The sequence below is a fragment of the Hevea brasiliensis genome, chromosome 5 (assembly GCF_030052815.1).
Source record: "Hevea brasiliensis isolate MT/VB/25A 57/8 chromosome 5, ASM3005281v1, whole genome shotgun sequence".
Lineage (NCBI taxonomy): Eukaryota > Viridiplantae > Streptophyta > Magnoliopsida > Malpighiales > Euphorbiaceae > Hevea > Hevea brasiliensis.
This window is the reverse complement of record NC_079497.1, coordinates 103,466,369-103,488,755: the sequence shown is the minus strand read 5'-3', so window position 1 is coordinate 103,488,755 and position 22,387 is coordinate 103,466,369.

Sequence of the window (22,387 nt, the reverse complement as noted above, 5' to 3'; positions counted from 1 at the left end):
AGGTCAATTACACGTAAAGTTCTCCTGTAACCTAAGAAAAATGGGTGAACAAGAGTGAGTGTTTGACTCATAGAGTAGTATATTGATTTTAAAGAGCGTTCGACTCATAGAGTAGTATATTAATTTTAAATATAATTTCTATAACTATCTAGCACTAATGCATCCCTGTGGATGAAATGCAATATAGATCAACAAATTCATCCAATTCAAATAATATTCATACAAAGAATAATTTGGAGCACTTACACACCCATATGTCACATCAATGAATATACATATATGGGAGCTGATCCCCTATATAGCTCTCTTAATCCAACACCTGCTAGCAATATCAACTTGAGCTGGACTTTTTCTTATAATCCAAATGCAGGGATAAACAAGATCAACTCAAAGTTGTACTCACCCCGACTTATCACAAAAAGGACAGGGCCCGTAGCGAGACTAGCTCAAGCTAATCTGCCCATCCTATCCATATCCATCACACTGCTTACACACACACACACATGCACTGCTCCAAATCATCCTAAGGCGACATCCACATCCATTATACAATAAGAAAATGCAACATAGATGGTGCCTAGCAATTAGCTACATATATATATATATATATATATATATATATATATATATATATATTTATATGTGATACATGAGCATACCTTGAATGTATAATAATAATATTGAAATCATAAATAAAATCAATATCTACTCACAACTTAACCAAAGGTCACTACGGTGGCTCGGCGGAGGAGGAAGGCTGGCCCAACTCACTTAAACATTATATCAAAAATTTTATCAATATTTATCCAAAAAAAACTTCAAAAAGTCAAAGGACAAATCCTAAGTTTTGCCGAAAATCCGACAAAGTTTTTCCTATACCTAAGATCTATCCAATTTGCAAATGATCCAAATAACACTTTTAATACACAAATCTCACATCCACATCTCATCATCATCATATGGCCCCTCCTGGGCCCTCCAAAATAGTAAATACTCACAATTTAAAAAATTACATTTTAGTCCTTATACTATCATTTTATTATAAATCATTCAAATGAGCTCTAAAATTTCTAAAATTTTGCCTTGTGGTCCTTAACAATATTATGAAGCTAATACAAAAAGGATTTATAATTTCCTAACTACCCTCGAATATTTTATAGATTTTTATTCTAAATTCGACACTAGGTAATTAAAGACACTTAGGGTTTGGGTTTATCTATGCCAATTTTGACACTTGGAATGCATCCGAGGCATCTAAAAATGGTGAGATAGACTATAACTTCGATTCGAATCAGAAGTTGTTCCGGCAGCCTATCTGTTTGGCTCGAAAATATAGACCCGATCAACGATTGAATTTCCACAAAACAAAAGTACCTACGCGAAGCCCATAAAACTAGGGGTTAGAACAAAATTGTTAGAAAATTAATTAAGCTCATTTGGAGCTCAGAAAAATATTGAGAAATTCAAGGGACCCACTGAGATTTTGGTATATGAAAATTTTAAAATTTATATTTTACGAAGCTCTCGTCGAGTAGAGCATGCTAGTACTCTCGAAATTTTTGTGGGATTCTCAGTTTGGGAGAAATTTAGCCTAAAAGTCAAAATGGGCTAAAACTTTCTAGGCAAAAATTGGACAAATCGCTTAGTGGAATTAGGTATTCTTGGTGTCTATAGAAAGCTCTTGAGGAGTAGAAAAGGTTTTGGATAAGACCCGGTCTGATTTGTGGCCGAATTAGCCGAATTTTGGCTAGGAAGTCAAAAAAATGTGTGTGCGTGAGGGAGGTTTCAAGCTCAATTTTTCAGCCACTAGAGTGGTGATAGGAAGGGGTACTGGAGGGGTGTCAGTGAGCTAGGGAGGGAGGGGCGGTGGTTGGCTGGCGAGGAGAGGAGAGAGGAGAGAGAAAATGAGAGAGGAAGAGGAAGTGTCAAGTGCATGCAAGGAGGAAGAAAGAAGAAGGAAAAATGGGCCAGTTCGATTCAATCAGTTTGATTCGGTCCGATTTGATTCAGCTAGTTCGATTTAGGATATCCGAAATTGAATTTTTACTCTGCCCTGGGACCAAAAAAGAGGCCCAAAAATTCTAAAAAAATTCTAGAAAACTCAAAATAATTTTTAGAGTTTAAATATATTTTCAATTTTACCACGTGGTCTTTAAATTGTTATTTTTTAAATAATAAAATTTATTGTCTTAAAAAAATCAAATCTAGTTTTTAAAATTTAGAAAAATCCCAAATAATTTCCAAAATTTTAATACACTAAATTATTAATATTTACATATAAAATAATTATTTAAAAAATTAGGGGTGTTACATTCTTCTCTCCTTACAGAAAATTCGTTCTCGAATTTTACACAGGACAAAATAAAATTAGAGGGTTACATATTAAACAAGTACAGGTACTTACTGCACATATTTCGCTCTGACTCCCAGGTGTATTCTTCCACTAACTGGCTCCTCCACAAGACCTTAACTATAGGGATCTGCTTTGACCTTAACTGTCTCATTGGTAGTCCACTATAGCTACTGGTTGCTCCTCGAAAGTTAAGTTTTTATTCAACTCCACTGTATCATGTTGCAGCACATGGGAAGAATCAGGTATGTACTTTCTAAGTATGGAAATGTGAAATATAGGGTAGACATGAGAAAGGCTTGGAGGTAGCTCCAGTCGATAGGCAACCACTCCAATTTTGTCAATAACCTCAAATGGCCCTATGTATCGGGGTGTTAGTTTGCCTTTCTTCCTGAATCTCATAACTCCCTTCATAGGGGAGACCTTCAGAAATACATAGTCACCCATTAAAAACTCTACATCCTTCGCCTAGGGTTTACATAACTCCCTGAAAGTTGTTTTCAGATGTTCTCTGATTAAAGGAATCATTTATGAGGTATACTGCACCAGGTCTACATCATGCACCTTTGCCTCTCCAACTTCTGTCCAACACAGAGGAGACCTACATTTCCTGCCATATAGCGCCTCATAAGGTGCCATCTCGATGCTAGAATGATAGCTGCTATTGCAGGCAAACTCTATCAAGGGCAGCTGATCATCCCATTGTCCCCCAAAGTCTAAGACACACATATGAAGCATATCTTCGAATGTCTGAATTGTCCTCTCTGACTGTTTATCTGTTTAAGGGTGAAAGGCTGTACTAAAGTTTAGCTGTGTGCCAAGTGCCTCCTACAGCTTTCTCCAAAAGCGAGAAGTGAACTAGAGCCTCTTGTCAGATATTATAGAAGTAAGAACTCCATATAATTTGACTATCTCATAAATATAGAGCCTGACATATTGAGCAACAGAGTAGGTAGTCCATATTGGTAAGAAATGAGCTTACTTGGTCAAGCGATCCACTATCACCCATATTGGATCATATCCACGTGTAGTACAAAACAACCTAGTCACGAAATCCATAGTAATCATTTCTCACTTTCACTCTGGGATAGGGATCTCTTGCAACTTCCCTGATGGTCTCTGATACTCAAACTTCATCTTCTGACAAGTCAAGCACTTAGACATAAAATCTGCTATGTCTCTTTTCATGCTATTCCACCAATACCTATCCTTCACATCATGGTACATCCTAGTGGAGCTTGGATGGACATTATAGGGAGTATAGTGCACCTCTTGCATGATCTCAACTCTAAGGTTGTCCACATTTGGCACACATATCCTGGAACCTTGCATAAGAGCACCATCTGCAGTAAATCCCAATTCACAATCTTCTCTTTGTTGTACCCTTTCTACAATTCTCATTAATTGTGGGTCTTTATGCTGGGATACTCGGATTCTGTCTTGCAGGTCTGGCCTCACCCTAAAGTGGGCTAGCAATGCACCCTCATATGAAATATCCAGAATCAAACCTTGGTCCATCAACTCCTATATCTCTTAAATCCACAATCTCCTTTCCACTGATATATGGGCCAAACTGCCAGAAGACTTTCTGCTTAAGGCATCTGTCACTACATTCACCTTCCCAAGATGGTATTAAATAGTACAATTATAATCCTTTAAAAGCTCCATCCATCTCCTCTGCCTCAGATTCAAGTCTCTTTGCTGAAAATGTACTTTAGTCTTTTGTGGTCAGCGTATATCTCACACACTTCATCATATAAATAGTGTTTCCAAATCTTTAATGCAAAGATCACAGCTGCCATCTCCAAATCATGAGTGGGGTAGTTCTGCTAGTGCCTCTTTAGTTGCCTTGAAGCATAGGCCACTACCTTTTCTTGCTGCATTAAGACACACCCCAACCCAACCTTGGAAGCATCACAGTACACTGTATATCCTTCACCACTTACCGGCAATGTCAACACAAGGGCCATAGTTAGACATTCCTTAAGTTTCTAAAAGCTTTCCTCACACTCGTCTAACTAGAAGAAGGGATATTCTTTCGAGTTAACTTGGTTAGGGGAGCTGCTATCATAGAGAAATTGTGCACGAAGCGCCTATAATAATTTGCTAGGCCTAAAAAACTTCGTACCTCAGTGACTATTATAGGCCTAAGCCAGTCAGTTACTACCTCAATCTTCTTGGGATCCACTTGAATGAAATGTTATCCAGCCAAAATTCATATTTTAAGAATTTTGCATACAACTAGTTCTCCCTCAATGTTTGCAACACCATCCTCAGATGACAAACATGCTTTTCTTCAGTTCGAGAATATACCAAAATGTCATCTATGAATATGATGACAAAACAGTCCAGGAAGGGCCTAAACACCCATTCATTAAGTCTATGAAGGCCATTGGTGCATTAGTGAGTCCAAAAGACATCACCAGGAACTCATAATGACCATATCTTATCCTGAATGCTGTCTTTGGTACATCATCATTTCGAATTCTCAGCTAGTGATAACTTGATTGTAGGTCTATTTTGGAAAAATACCTCGCTCCTTATAGCTGGTCAAATAGGTCATCAATCCGAGAAAGTGGATTTTTATTCTTAACAATCACTTTATTCAACTGTCTATAATCAATACACAACCTCAAAGATCCATCCTTCTTCCTCACAAACAGAACAGGAGTACCCCAGGGTGAAGTGCTTGGACGGATGAAACCCTTGTCCAGAAGCTCTTATAGCTGCTCCTTCAGTTCCTTCAACTCTGCTGGTGCCATCCTGTAAGGTGGCATAAAAAAGGGGTTAGCACCCAGCACAATGTCTATACAGAACTCTATTTCTCTATCTGGTGGTAACCCTAGAAGATCATCAGGAAATACATCTATGAATTCTCTGACGATAGGAACATCTTCCATATTTATACCTTTTATAGATGTGTCCCTTACTAGTGCTAAATAACCTTGACATCCACGCCTCAACATTTTCCTGGCACTAATCACTAACACCAAATTATATAGAGCCACGCTTCTATCACCATAGAAAATAAACTCTTCTACCCTAAGTATATGGAAATACACCTTTTTATTTCTGCAATCTAGGGTGGCATAATGAGTTGATAGCCAATCCATTCTCAAGATCACATCAAAATCCATTACTAGCAAAGGAACTAAATCTGCCGGCAGGATCTTTCCATTTACTGCCGCTGGGCTACCTAGAAAAACCATGTATATATCTATATTGTGACTAACAGGGGTAGTTACAGACAATGGGCATTCTAAAGCTATGGGGTTCCTACTTAATCTCAGGGAGAAAATAGGGGAAATAGATGAGTGCATGGCACCCGGGTCTATTAAAATACGTGCCTCATAAGAATAGACTAGAAGAATACCTACCACAACTGCATTTGAAGCTTGTGCATCCTAATGAGTTAAGGTGAAAACTCAGGTTTGACCCTTGCCTTGCGTTGCAGAACCCTGAAGTTGACTCCTACCTCCTGATCTGCCTCCAAATCCATGTCGTCTTTGTCCACGGCCCTGTTGGCCATTGTACTGACTACCCACCATGCTGGATGCATCTGACGGGGCACATTACCAATAGAACCTTGTGACCCCATTACATGCTTACCTTATTGGCCACAGCTGAAGCATCCACTAGAGCTCATCAAATAAGGCCCTGCATGAATTCTTCCACATTGTGTGCATAGCGCCAAGGAAGAACCTGAACTAGACCTAGAACTACTGCGGCCTAAGCTCTAACCATTGCTTAAGCCATACCTTGGCTTAAATCCTCTAGCTTTATGTCTTAGGCTTGCCTTCTTATTGCCTCTGGCCTTTCCACTGTGGTGGCTCTGACTATCACCCATGGTGTGCATCTGTGGGAGACTAGATGACCCTTTAACTCGGTTCTTCTTTACTCTACTTCCCTCATCTCCCATGTAGCCAATTTCAATTTGTCTGGCTCTATCCACTACTACATCAAAAGTTTGATCATATAGCATGGCCAGGTTTGCATACTTTCTGTCTAGCCCTTTTAGGAATCTCTTTACCTTCATGTTTTCTATAGCCACTGCCATAGGGGCATACCTGCTCATCCAAGAATTCTAAAGCATACTCATCTACCGATCTCCCATTTTGTGTCAAGGCCTCAAAGGCCCACTACTTTTGGTCCCTAAAGCTTTTTGGCACGAATCTATTAATGAATAATTCCACAAATTGCGTCCAAAATAACCCTTCAATGCGGGGAAGCACATAGTCGAACATCCACTGTCTAGACACGAGTCCCAATATATGCTACACACATTGAATTAACCTCCTATCAGTTAACTGCAGCTCCATCCCTGCCTATTTGCATGAGTCTAAAAATCGGTAGGCATCATCAGTCACATCATAGGTATCAGGCATCAACTTCTTAAAATTAATAATTTGCTTGTAGGGTTCTATTCTTGATTCTGTGGGCTACTACTGTGGTGGAGGGCGGGCTATGTACTGTGCCATCATATCAATGGTCCTCTGCAGACTAGCTAAAGTAGCTGCCATTGGATCTATAGAACCTTGGGCCATGAAAAACTGTTCTTGAATTGGTGGCTGCTACTCTTCTACTTGCACAGCTTTAGGTCTCCTGCCCTGCCTCCTTGGAACAGCCGCCTCATCCTGTGCCGACACCTCGTCCTGCACTTCCCTTTCTGGCACTGTGGCAGCTCTCCTACTTTTACGCATTTTCTTGAAATTCAGTAGCATTGGCCCACAAAAATCCAAAATAGCATGCTATACAGCTCTACAAACTCATAATCATGCTTAGGTATATAAGGCAAAAACTAGACACAAGGATGACAATGCAAGGACGAATATGGATCCTATACTCAGCATATGACTCCTAACCAGACTCTTCTTAAGGCCTTAGACATGTATTTCCCATGAATCTAGAGCCTAAGCTCTAATACCATTATTATCATGACCCAAATTATGGGCCGAATAGGTACTAGGACTCGAGTCAGTATAATGGCCCCTAAAGCCCATAGTAAGCTAAACTATTCCTTAGCCCAACATAAAAGCTCATATTTGAGCCCATTTCAAGAAACCAACTGGATAGAGTCCGTGTCACACTCTACCCCTCAGTAAGATGTAACATGATCGCGTAGTATATCTAATGAATTACCGTACTTCGCCTATCGGTAACCCATTAAATATACTACAAGGGATTTTAAAATAATTTTCTTACTTTTTGGAAGTGGAGAGCATTTTCTTACATTTAATAGAAGTTTAAAAGCTAGTTAAAATTTTTGTCCATTTTTATTTATCTACAACTTTTAGAAAATTTTTGGCAGAGTGTTGTCTATATTTGAGAAAAAAAGTTCTTCAAAACCTATGAAAAACACTCCCAAATAATTAATTTCAACCCCATTTGCAACCACCAAAACTCAAATCAACATCAATAGCCACAATTCAATTCAAAATCCAAATTTCAAATAAAAAATTGTTATCTCAAAAACTAACGTTCTTGAAAATTTTCATTTCGGAGTTACTATTCACGACACTATTCAAGTCAATTTATTGACTTTCTCATGCTTAATAGGTATAGGATTTCAATTTCATCTACATACCATATTTTGGTTACCAATTTTGTTGATTTTAGTTGCTTCTTAGATTTTTAGATTTTCTAGGCTCAATTTCAAAATTTTCAAATTTGGTGTCCTGTTTTGTATTGTTCCATTGGTCATATTGCTATTAGAATTTAGGAAAGTTTTATTCATAAAAGTTGTTTCTTATTATCTTAACTTTATTTCTCTTTTTGAATCACTGCATTTGGAGTTTTATAGCCCTAGTTATGACCATTTGAACATGGTTGGCCGAATTTGGTGTTACCCAGAATTCTGAACAAATTCCTGGTTATTGGCAGTTTTTGTGGGTTGATTACAGGTGGTTTTTCAAATAGGTTATGGTCAAAATTTGGGTTTGTTTTCTTCATGAAAGTTGTAAGGCTATATCTCAGCTTTCTTTCGGTATAAAATTCAGGTCATTTGGACCTTTCTAGACCAAGTTATGGTCATTTACGTAACTACTGTTCATTTGGTCATTTTTGTACAGGTTAGTTTGCCCATTTTCAGATTTTGCCTAATTGTTCATTAAGTTATGGTCACTTTCTAAGCATGATTCCTAAATGAAAAATGCGACATTTTGTATCTATTTTCATTCTCAATTGGCCTCACACTAATTGGGTTGGTAAATTTTCAGTTTTGGTCCCTAAAAGGGACCTAGGTCAAGCTGCCTCTAGATTGACCCTCACCAATCCGGATTGGAACTTGGTTCCAACAATTCATACACACCACAAATAGTCACAATTGACCATTTCTCAACTCAAAAATGTCAACTACATTATTTGGCCAATTCTCAAAATTTTCTTCAATTTTTCACATGCTCAAAACCCTAGCTATACACAAAGTTCAATATAATGCATTTCAAAGTGTACATTCATGATCTACATACCTAATTCACCTCAAATAACCATTCAAAACCATCAAACTCATTCATAACAAACCCTAATCCTAGCTAGCCGAATTTCTTGTTTGGTCCATCAATAATTATTTTTGTTTGATTTTACACAATTTCTAAGTTAATTGAGCTACATACACAACAAATAAACTAAGATTTTCAAATTCAATCACTTACCTCCACTTGAACTTCAATTTTTCAATTTCTTCCCTTTTCCTCTTTTCTTTTCTTCTTTCAATAGTTGAACTAAAGTGCTAGAACAAGTTTTAATTTAGTGGATTGGGAAAATTATAGCCAAAGTGAGAGCCAAAGTGAGGGTTTTGAAAAGCTTTAATCAAGCTTCCATGGAGGTTTAGTGAGTGATGGGAGAGAAAGTGAGGGTGGACGTCCAAAAGAAGAAGAAGGAAACAATTTTATTTATTTTTAAATTTTCAACTTTATTAATTCATAATTATCCCAAAATTTCAATTTTTAAATATTAGATTTATTGCATCATGCTTATGTCATGCATAATGTAAGTAAACCTTTTTCTTTCTTTTTTTTTTCTTTTACATTTATTTTTCCATTAGTTCTTTAATTTAATTCTTGGTCCTGAAATTTTTCGTTTCTCCAATTTTATTGGACAGTTAGGTCAAGAGTCAGTTATAGGGGTGAATTGACCAACTTACCCCTCGCTGGTTCAATCCGGTTTGTAAGTTATTCGAAATTTCTTCCGGATCCCTGACCTAATTATGACATACTTAACAATTCTTTTTCGTGATTTTCTCTTTTCCACTGTGTTCGCAATAGTCCTAAGGACCGCAGCGTCATATTTTACGGTTTGAAATTTGAGTTTAGACTGATCTCGCAGTAACTTCCCGGGAAGGTCACCCATCGCTGTAACTCCCGGCTCATTTAACTTTTTGTGTTCTGTTTTTCTTCTTTATACTTAACTGTTTGGCAATTACTAATTATTTTTGTTCAGGGCTTAACTAGATGTCTTAGACGTGGTTCTAATTCTCTTAATTGTTCGGACTGACACCGGTCACTGGAACAATAATATATACCAAGCTATGCAAATAGGGGTGTTACAATTCTCCCCCCCTTAAAAGAAATTTCGTCCTTGAAATTGTGTCTACTATCTATCTTCAAATAGTCATACGTGTTGTTTTCTCATGTTTTTCTCACATTTCTATGTAGCTTCGTAGTTTAAATAATAGTCCATAGCACTTTAACCAATACTATTTACCTAATCATTGGTGCTCTGACCATTCTAGTAAATAATATTGCTAATATTCATAACATTTTTTTATTACATTGGAACTAACTATTGAACTTTTTACTTCCATAACTCTTTTATCTATCAATATTCTATAACTTATTTTGCACTGATGTGTAGTCATTACTTCCTTTTGTACTGTACTATAACCTTTCGATATTCTAACTTTAGAGTTTTAAATCCTGGGTTAGGATTTTCAAACTCCCTTCTAATAATAAAATTCTGTCCCGATAGAATTTTACTAAAACAGATGTCGTTTGCAACTATTCTTATCTTGGTACACTATCAGGTAGTACGTAGCTCTATACAATAAATCCCAAGTCAGTATTGTAATATGCAGCTTATAGCACAAACATCAAGAATATTGCAAAGTTACTACGATACATCCCAATAGATCAAACTTCCATATATCTTATTTCTTTCAAATCCACTAATATCTTAAACTTATTTTGATTATGGTACCTACTAACATCTATCAGCAGTAATACCCTTACCCACATCTAAGATAGCTATATTGCTAAACTTACTTTTAGGTCCTCTTGCCTTACCTAATTAGGCTTACTAATTAACTTTATAATTTATTATAATCTAGGAGATGTCTCTCACTAGAAACTTTTCCAAAATTAATTCCAATCATGCTTATTATCGTAATTCTTATCCTAAAAGACTAATCACTAATATATCAAAATTGATTTTTATACATATACATATCTTAATTAAGAATTGAGAAAATACCAGCAACAATGTCAGAAGTCTCATCCTCATCCCTCTGTCGCATAGTGTATACTCTAGCTGAAGCATCACCTTGTCCTGGCTGATTCACAGTTCTCAGACTTCCAGGTGTACTACCCCTACCTCTGCCTCTGCCTCTACCAACTGCTGGTGAACTCTTTGGAGTAAAAACTTGGGTTGATCTTTCTGACGTGGTAAATGATCCATAACGACGTGGAATTATGCAATCCTTAGCAAAATGACTAGTCCCTCCACAATTAAAATATGCTCCTATAGCTCTATAACATACTCCATTATGTGGTTTACCACAAGTCTCACAAAGTCGATCGGACAGCGTGTTTCTGCGTGTCTACTGAGTTTGCTGATCGGATCAGGGTGTTTTTGTCCAGAAGATCTACCTCTAGCCAATTTGCATGAGCTAGATCCTCCAAAATGTTTTCACTTCCCCAAACTACTTTCTACAGTTTGACCAGTAGCTTTTTCTATTTTCTCTTTCTCTTCTGTACTCTTTTTCACTGCCTCTTCTAATTCTATCCTTTCTAGTTCAAGGGCTTGTGAAATCAATTCAGAAAAATTCTAGTATCGGAATCCCACCACTTGCATTCTCAAAGTAGGCCTCAACCCGGCCTCAAACCTCTTACACCGGTCTCTGGGGGTGGTGACCAAGCTTCCGGCATAGTGGCTCAGTCGAGAGAAATCCCGCTCATACTCTGCTATAGTTCTGTCCTCCTGCTTTAGACATAAAAACTCTTATAGTTTCATGTCCACAAATGCGTCGGGGACCCACTTTTGCTGAAATTCTCTCAAAAAGTCTGCCCATGTAAGGACTGATGGCTCTACCAGGCTATGGGGGATGGTCTTCCACCATTCATATGCATCCCCTTGGAGAAGTGATACTGAATATTCAAACTTTAACTCTTCAGTACAGTGTAGTTTTCTAAATACCCGTTCCATCCTCTCTAACCACTGTTTTGCTTCTAGTGGATCCACTGTTCCTTTGAATTATATAGCCCCAAATTTCATTAACTTCTCATATTGTCTTGCTGGGGATTGTGGTTGTGCTGTAAAGGCTTGTGTCTGAGCTTGTGTTGGCAAGTTTCCCGCCATTTATTGAAAGAACGCAACCATCTACTGTGCAAACTGAGCAGGAAACTGCAGTGCTTGAGGAGGAGCTGGAGTGGCTAACCCACTCGCATTCTGGAGTGCTAGAGCTTCTCCTTGGGCCTCAGCCTCGACAGATTGTTCTATGGAATGATCTTCCTCTTCCATTCCGTTTTCCAGAAATTTTCTACTCTCTTATAACAAACACAAGGAGGTTGACCTCCGTTAGTGCATATTCATGATGTTAGTATGTCATATGTATCAAACATTTGAGCAGTTATATTTACCGACAAAATATTTCAAATTCACTGTTCAAAATTTATTTTAAAACCATTGCTCTGATACCACTAAATATGTCACACCCTACCCCTCAGTAAGATGTAACATGATCCCGTAGTACATCTAATGAATTACCATACTTCGCCTATCGGTAACCCATTAAATATACTATAAGGGATTTTAAAACAATTTTTTTACTTTTTGGAAGTGGTGAACATTTTCTTACATTTAATAGAAGTTTAAAAGCTAGTTAAAATTTTTGTCCATTTTTATTCGTCCGCAACTTTTAGAAGATTTTCGGCAGAGTGCCGTCTATATTTGGGAAGAATAGTTCTTCAAAACCTGTGAAAAACACTCCCAAATAATTAATTTTAACCCCATTTGCAACCACCAAAACTCAAATCAACATCAATAGCCACAATTCAATTCAAAATCCAAATTTCAAATAAAAAATTGTTATCTCAAACATTTCATAAACTCATACACATTGCATTTTAAATATTTAATTTACATTCATAATTTAATTTACAGACATAAAATCTCAAAAATAATATTATTATACATTGACTATACAACTGCTCAGTCTACATTAATAAATTTGACACTAAACTATTTACATCAACATAATTATAAAGGTATCAACAAATATCTATACAAAAATCTCCAAACTGTGCTATTCTCTTACTGTAGCAGCTCACTTTGTTGCTATGTCATTTTCCTTATCTGCGACAGTAAAAGAAGCTATCGCTGAGTATAAAAATACACAGTGGTGCACAATAAAATGAAAAATGCAAAATATAAAACATTTGTTATCAATTCACAGTTCAAATATTTTACAATCACATTTCAAAAATTTTCAAATCACCTTTATAACAAAACACAATTTAAATATTTCACAATTTTCAAAACTTAATATAACACAATTTGATCAAACAATTTAATAAACATAGTGTTGCCAATCACTAACACAACTTAGGCTATGACACAAAATTTTCGAACATGCCGTGTGTACATCACAAGAAAGCAAACTCACCCCACTAATTGAAATCAATGAGGGAGGTAGCTAGCTAGCTAATGAGTACTCGTCCAAACTCACCTCAGACTAGCAAGCCAGAGAGGGAGGAATATAATCAAACTCACCCCATAAATGGAGGAGGAACATAGTGATATTGCCATACCAAGTGTAAATCAAAAACAATTTAAATCAAGTTATTCAAATATTTCACACAAAATACAAATCAATTTCCAATTTAAATTTCCATTCATAAAATGGCAACACAGCATTTCTCGAAACCATAATTAGCACAACTAATTCACAATGCATAACTAAATAAATTTTCAATTAGAAAACGATAAATTAAAGTTTATTGTACATAAACTTGATGTGAGTCACCTCTAGGCCTTGACTCAGTTTGCCCTATCCTTATCCAGGTCTTTTTCAGCTGAAACATGCAATTTATAGTGTTTCAGTATCTTATCTCACAATAAATCCAATAATTAATTCATATATACTTAATTCTAGCCCTAATATACTTAAACTAACGTTCTTGGAAATTTTCATTTTGGAGTTACTATTCATGATACTATTCAAGTCAATTTATTGACTTTCTCATGCTTAATAGGTATAGGGATTTCAATTTCACCCACATACCAAACCAATTTTGTTGGTTTTAGTTGCTCATTAGATTTTTAGATTTCCTAGGCACAATTTTAAATTTTCTAGATTTGGTGTCCTGTGTTGTATTGCTCCATTGGTCATGTTTCTGTTAGAATTTGGCAATGTTTTCTTCATAGAAGTTGTTCCTTATTGTCTTAACTTTATTTTCCTTTTTGAATCACTCCATTTGAAGTTTTGTAGCCCTAGTTATGGCCATTTGAACATGACTGGCCAAATTTAGTGTTACCCAAAATTTTGGGCAAATTCCTGATTATTGGTAGTTTTTGTGGGTTGATTGCAGGTGGTTTTTCAAATAGGTTATGGTCAAAATTTAGATTTATTTTCTTCATGAAAGTTGTAGGGCTATGTCTCAGCTTTCTTTCGGTATAAAATTCAGATCATTTAGACCTTTCTAGGCCAGGTTATGGTCATTTACGTAACTACTATTCATTTAGTCATTTTTGTACAGGTCAATTTGCCCATTTTCGGATTTAGCCTAATTGTTCATTAAGTTATGGTCACTTTCTGGGGATGATTCCTAAATGAAAAATGTGTCATTTTGTGTCTAGTTTCATTATCAATTGGCCTCATACCAATTGAATTGGTAAATTTTCAGTTTTGATCCCTGAAAGGAACCTAGGTCAAGCTACCTGCAGATTGACCCTCACCAATCCGAATTGGAACTTGGTTCCAACAATTCATACATATCACAAATGGTCACAATTGATCATTTCTCAACTTAAATAAGGTTAACTACATCATTTGGCCAATTCTCAAATTTTTCTTCAATTTTTCACATGCTCAAAACCCTAGCTACTCATAAAGTTCAATATAATGCATTTCAAAGTGTACATTCATGATCTACACACCTAATTCACCTCAAATAACCATTCAAAACCATCAAACTCACTCATAACAAACCCTAACCCTAACTAGCCAAATTTCTTATTTGGTCCCTCAATAATTATTTTTGTTTGATTTTACACAATTTCTAAGTTACTTGAGCTACATACACAACAAATAAACTAAGATTTTCAAATTCAACCACTTACCTCCACTTGAACTTCAATTTTTCAATTTCTTCCCTTTTCCTCTTTTCTTTTCTTCTTTTAATAGTTGAACTAAAGTGCTAGAACAAGTTTTAATTTAGTGGATTGGGAAAATTATGGCCAAAGTGAGGGTTTTGAAAAGCTTTAATCAAGCTTCCGTGGAGTTTTAGTGAGTGAAGGGAGAGAAAGTGAGGGTGGACGTCCAAAAGAAGAAGAAGGAAACAATTTTATTTCTTTTTGAATTTTCAACTTTATTAATTCATAATTATCCCAAAATTTCAAAATTTAAATATTAGATTTATTGCATCATGCTTATGTCATGCATGATGCAAGTAAACCTTTTTCTTTCTTTTTTTTTTCTTTTACATTTATTTTTTCATTAGTTCTTTAATTTAATTCTTGGTCCCAAAATTTTCGTTTCTCCAATTTTATTCGACAGTTAGGTCAGAAGTCAGCTCTAGGGGTGAATTGACCAGATTGCCCTTCGCTGGTTCAATCTGGTTTGCAAGTTATTCGATATTTCTTCCGGATCCCTGACCTAATTATTTGACCTGCTTAACAATTCTTTTTCGTGATTTTCTCTTTTCCACTGTGTTCGCAATAGTCCTAAGGACTGCAGCGTCACATTTTACAATTTGAAATTTGAGTTTAGACTGACCTCGCAGTAACTTCCCTGGAAGGTCACCCATCGCTGTGACTCCCGGCTCATTTAACTTTTTGTGTTTATTTTTTTTCTTTATACTTAACTATTTGGCAATTACTAATCATTTGTGTTCAGAGCTTAACTAGGTGTCTTAGACGTGGTTCTAATTCTCTTAATTGTCCAGACCGATACCAGTCACCGAAACAGTAACATATACCATGCTATGCAAATAGGGGTGTTACAGTCCGGCTATAATCTGGACCATCCAATGGGGAATTATTAACTCACTCGACTTGTAATCTTAATAAAAATACATTTGGGGAGCTCAACTCACCCATACAATCATCCACAAATTAAAATAAAATCAAGTGGAAGCTCAGCTCCCTCATTCAAACCATAAGCCCAACCCATTCAATCATACATGCGTCATATGATGTTTACAATTTCCAAATACATAATCTTTATAATCTCAAATCAAGTTAAATATTTCCTAACACATGCGAATTTCTAGATTTCAAATGACAATGTAAATTACAAGACTAGGCATAAAAGGACCTGCGAGGAAAAGAACATATCACGACCCAACCTATGGGTCGGACCAGCACTAGGACCTGGGCCAGCCTAAAGCCCCCGAGGCCCGTAGTAAGCCTAACTATTACTTAACCCAACTCTAAGGCCCATTTGGGCCCAATTTTAAGAATTCAACCGGACAGAGTTCGGCCATAAAATGGACCTTTTAACAAGGAGTTTTTGACTCACCCGACCTGTAAACACAATATATAATCAATTGAGGAGCTCAGCTCACCCTCCACATACTCATAATAATATAAAGTCAAATGGGAGCTCAGCTCCCTCATCCAGTCCAACATATATGCATATAATAAGTTTATAGGTCCAACATGATAAATTATATTACAGACCCAAATATTTCTAACATATGCGAAAATTCTAGGAGTTAACAGAATTATACAAATATTACAGACATTAATAAACGACCTGCGAGAGAGAGGCAGGTTAGAACTCAACAAGAAATCTCTTATAGCCTGGAAAAATAATGAACAGGAGTGAGCGTTCGACTCAAAGAGTAAAATATCAATTTTAACCATAATCTCTATAGCTATCTAAAGCTAATGCACCCTCTAAAGTGAAATGCAACATCGTCAATATTTTCACCTCATAACAGCAAAAAGGTAATCTGGAGCACTCACACACCCGATAAGGTCAAACAATACATATATGGGAGCTGATCCCCTATACAGCCTTCTTAATCTAACCTGTGCGAGCGAAGAACTCAAGCCCGACTTTCGCTTAATAAACTAAATCGGGGTCCTAGCGAAGAACTCAAGTCGTGTCTATTCTGAAGGACCGGGTCCCAGCGAAAATCTCAAGCCGTTTCTACCCGTCCTGTCCATAGCTAACATCATACCACACGCACACTGCTCCAAATTACCACAACAACATCCATGGCACTTTAACAATTATGAATGCAACATAAAACATGCCTAGTATTTAACTACATAAATACATATTTATAAGTGGTGCATGGGCATGCTTGAACACATAATAATATCAAAATTATAATTAAAATTAATAATTTACTCACAGACTCAACTAAAGTCATTGTGGCGGTTGGGTTGAGGAGGAAGACTATCCCGGCTCACCTGATAATTTTATTATAATCATTTAATAAATTTAACTCGATATAAACTAAGACAAAGACTAAAGATGTCCTAAGTCCTGCCGAAAATCCGGCAGAGTCTTCCCTATACCTAGGACCTACCCAAATAAGCTCTAAAAATTCTAAAACTTTGCCCCGCGGTCCTTAGCAATATTACTAAACTAATGCAAAAAGAATCATAATTTTCTAATCTACCACGAATATTTTATGAATTTTTAATCCCATTTAAGCACTAAAAAATTATGAAAAAAGTAAGATTCGGATTTACCTATGCCGATTCCGACTCGGGGACGCGCTCAGGACGTCTGACAACGGTGGGATAACCAAAATCTCGACTCAATTTCGAGACTTTTTCGGTAGCTTGTCTGTCTGGCTGAAAATTCACAGACCCGGACAACTGTCGAATTTCTGTGAATTGAAGGTACCTACATGAAGCCCACAACATGAGGGTTAATATATAATTTTTATGGAATTTTCTAAGCTCATTTAATGCTCGAAAAAATACTACGAAGTTTCGTGGGATCCACCGAAAAACGGTGTCGAAAAATTTTGAAATTTATATTGCCGCGAAGCTCTCGACGAGTGGAGCTTACTGGTACTCTCGGTTTTCTCGTGGGGTTCACAGTTTGCGAGAAATCTAGGCTAAAAGTCGAAATGGGCTAAAACTTACCAGACAAAAATTGGGCAAACCGCTCGATGGATTTTGATGTTCTTAGTGTCTATAGAAAACTCTCGAGGTGTAGATGGTGTTTGAAACAAGACCCGGCCCAATCGGTGGCCAGATCGCCCTATTTCGAGTGGGAAGCCGAAATGGCGTGCGCACGTAGGTGGGTCTTCGCACACGTTTTTCGGCAGCCTGGAGAGTCGGCCGGCCGTGGGGACGCACTGAGGCAGTGCGCCGGCGAGGTGGGGAAGGCTGGGTGGTGGCGGTGCTGCTTGGGGAGGAGTAAGGAGAGAGAAAACGAGAGAGAAAGGAAGAGAGACAGGAAGCGCGAGGGGAAGAAAGAAAAAGGAAGAAAGAGGCCGGTCCCATTTGATCGGTCCGATCCGGTCCGATTCGATTCTGCCGGTTCGATTCAGGATACAAAATTTTAAATTTTTACTCTGTCTTGGGATCGAAAACGAGGCCAAAAAATTTCAAAAAAAATCTAGAAAACTCAGAAAAATTCGTAGAGTCCAAATATATTTTTAGTTTTGCCACGTGGTCTTTAAATTAATTTTTAAAAATCATCAAAATTTCATAATTTAAGAAAATCGAACCCGATTTCTAAAATCCGAAAAATTTTAAATAATTTCCTAAAATTTAAATAATTTAAAATATTAATATTTTTCAACAAAATAATAAATTTAAAAATTAGCGGTGTTACAGAACAAGTCAATTACATGTAAAGCTCTCCTGTAACCTGTGAAAAATAAGAGAACAGGAGTGAGCGTTTGACTCATAGAATAGTATATTAATTTTAAATACAATTGCTTTAACTATCTAGCGCTAATGCATCCCTATGGATGAAATACAACATAGATCAACAAATTCATCTAATTCAAATAATATTCGCACAAAGAATAATTTGGAGCACTCACATACCCGTGTGTCACATCAATGAATATACATATATGGGAGTTGATCTCCTATGCAGCTTTCTTAATCCAACACCTGCCAGCGAGATCAACTCGAGCTAGACTTTCTCTTATAATCCAAATGCGAGGGTCAACGAGATCAACTCAAAGCCATACTGTAACACCCCCATTTTGAGTAGCGGATACATTTTACTGTTTCGGTAAGTAGTGTTTGTCCGGATAGTCAGGATGTTTAGAACTATATCCGTGTCATCTAGAAAAGCCATAAATAAAAATTAATAGAAATTATATGAAGGTGAAATACAAATAAGAAAAACAAAGCATAAAAAGTTAAATAAGCCAAGGTCCCAGCGATGGGTGACCAACCCGGGAAGTGACTGCGAGCCCAGTTGCTACCATAAATTCGTGTGGGATCCTATGACACCTCAGGTTTAGGGATGATTGTGAAGCTAATAGTAATGTGAAAACCACATAAAAGAATAGAGAACTAGTTCAAAAAATTGAATCAGAGTTCAGGAAGTAACCTAGTGCTATTGGAAAAACTAATCAGACCGATAAGGAGGGTCAATTCACCCTTAGAGGTGACTTTTGACCTAATTGTCCATTAAAATGTAGGAAATTAAAATTATGAAAAATAATTAAAAACATAAAGAAGTGTGTGGAAGGAAAAGAAAAAGAAAAGAAAAGAAAATTAACTTAAAGTGAATTATGACATCACCCTTAAATAAAAATGACACAATAAAAATTTATAATTTAAAATTTTGAAAATTTGAGATAATGTCTACATAAAGAGACAAATTAAAAGAAAAAAAATTAATTAACCTTCTTCAACCTTTGGTCGTCCCTCTCTCTCTCCATTTCTCTCTCTTTTTCTTCCTTTCCACCATTGTTAACCTTGTGAAGCTCAAAATTTCCCTAATTTCTTCCATAAATTCCCTAAGTCCCAATATAAAAGTTTATCCCTAGACCTTGCTTGAGACTTTGGAAGAAAAAAAGGAAGAAGAGAAGTGAAGAATTGAAGGCTTTGGAAAATTGTCAAGTTGAGGTAAGTCTCTCTCTTAGCTTAAATTGGTTTATGCTTGTAGAAATAAGGTTGAGCAAGTAGAAAATTACTTGGAAAATTAAAAATTATGCATGTTTGGAGAGTGATGGAATTTGGCTAGCTTTCTAGGGTTAGGGAATTGATGATTATGGTCTAAATTTGTCACGACCCAACCTATGGGCCGGACCGGCACTAGGACCTGGGCCAGCCTAAAGCCCCCGAGGCCCGTAGTAAGCCTAACTGTTCATTAACCCAACTCTAAGGCCCATTTGGGCCCAATTTCAAGAAACCAAACGGACAGAGTCCGACCATAAAATGGACTTTCCAACGGGGAGTTTTCGACTCACCCGACCTGTAAACATAATAAATACTCAATTGGGGAGCTCAGCTCACCCTCCACATACTCATATCCTCATAAAAATAAATGGGAGCTCAGCTCCCTCATCCAATCCATCAAACATACATATCATTATATGTTTACAGTTCAAACATGTTATTATTATTTCAGACAATTATCAAATATATTCTTCTATCACATGAGGAATTTCTAGTATTATATAATATTACACAAATATTGATAAACAACTCCGCGAAGGAGAAAAGCAGTTAACCAAAAATAAAATCCTCCTGTAGTCTAAAAAATATTGAACAGAGTGAGCGTTCGACTCGAGAGAGTAAAATATCAATTTTAACCATAATCTCTATAACTATCTAAATCTAATGCACTCAGAGAGTGAAATGCAACATCCACATCATTTTCACATCATAACATCAAAAGGTAATTTGGAGCACTCACGCACTGTAACATCAATCATAATATATGGGAGCCGATCCCTATACACTCTCTTAAATCCAACTCGTGCCAACAAGAACTCACTGACTTCCACTTAAATACCAAATCGGGGTCCCGTAAGAACTCAAGCCGTGTCTACCCCAAGGACCGGTCCCAGCCAAGAACTCAAGCCGTGTCTACCCGCCCCATCCATAGTCCACACCACATCACACGCACGCCAACGCACGCACACCGCCTCCAAATTACCACAACAACATACATGGCACTTTAACATTTATCAATGCATCAAAAATCGTGCCTAGAGTTTAACTACATAAATATATGCATATAAGTGATGCATGGGCATGCTGAACATATAATAATATCGAAATTACAATTAAAATTAATATTTTACTCACAGACATGACGGTGGTCACTGAGGAGGCTGGGCGGAGGAAGAAGGCTGTCCCGGCTCACCTGACAATTTTATTACAATCATTTAATAAATCTGACTCCATACAAACAAGGAAAAAGACCAAATACGGCCTAATTCGTGCGAAAATCCGGCAGTCTCCCTATACCTAGGACCTACCCAACCCGCAAAGGGCTTAAAACACACTTCTATATCCACATATCCACAACTCAATCACGCCACACACTCCCCGCCCATTAAATCAATCATTCATCACAATAGGTAAAATTTCAATTTAGTCCTTATAATTGATCATTTTTGCAAAACCGCTCAAATAAGCTCTAAAATTATAAAACTCGCCCGCATGTCCTTAGAAATATTACTAAGCTATTGCAAAAAGAAACGTAATTTTATAAGCTACCACGAATATTTTATGGATTTTTAATCCTATTTAAGCACTAGAAAATTACGAAAAAGCAAGGTTCGGGTTTACCTTTGCCGATTCCGATTTCAGGAACGCGCCGATGCCCGACAATGGTGGGGTAGCCAAAACCTCGATCCAATTGAGACTTTTTCCGTAGCTGGTCTGTTCGCCGGAAATTCACGCATCCGACAACCGCCGAATTTCCGCGAATTGAAGATACCTACACGAAGCCCAATAATAATATATAAAAATCGTGGGTGTTACATTCTCCCCCTTACGTAAAATTCGCCCTCGAATTTTACACAAGGCGTAATAAAGTACATGATTACACATTGAATGATATGGGTACTTGCTACGCATGTCCCGCTCGACTCCTGTGCACTCTTCCACCGATCGCTCCTCCACAAAACCTTAACCATAAGGATCTGCTTTTGATCTTAGCTGCCTCACTTGGTAGTCCACTATGGCTACAGTTGCTCCTCAAATGTCAAGTTCTCCTTTAGTTCTATTACATCCGATCAGTAGTACATGAGAAGGATCGGAATGTATTTCCGAGCATAGAGATGTGAAACACGGATGAACGTGAGAAAGGTTGGGTGGTAGCTCCAACCAGAGGCAAATCGCTCCAACTCTATCCGTAACCTCAAAAGGTCCAATATACCGAGGTGCCAACTTGCCCTTCTTTCCAAATCTCATGACTCCTTCATTGGAAAAACCTTCAGAATACATAGTCGCCATCGCAAACTCCACATCCTCCGTCTGGGTCTACATAACTCTTCCGCCATCGAAAGTCAAGCTGCTGCTCTCGATTAAAGGAACTATCTCTCAAGTGTACCGCACTAGGTCTACATCATGCACCTTCGCTTCCCCATTTCCGCCCTACACAGAGGAGACCTATACTTTCTTCCATATAGTGCCTCATAGGGTGGCATCCCTATA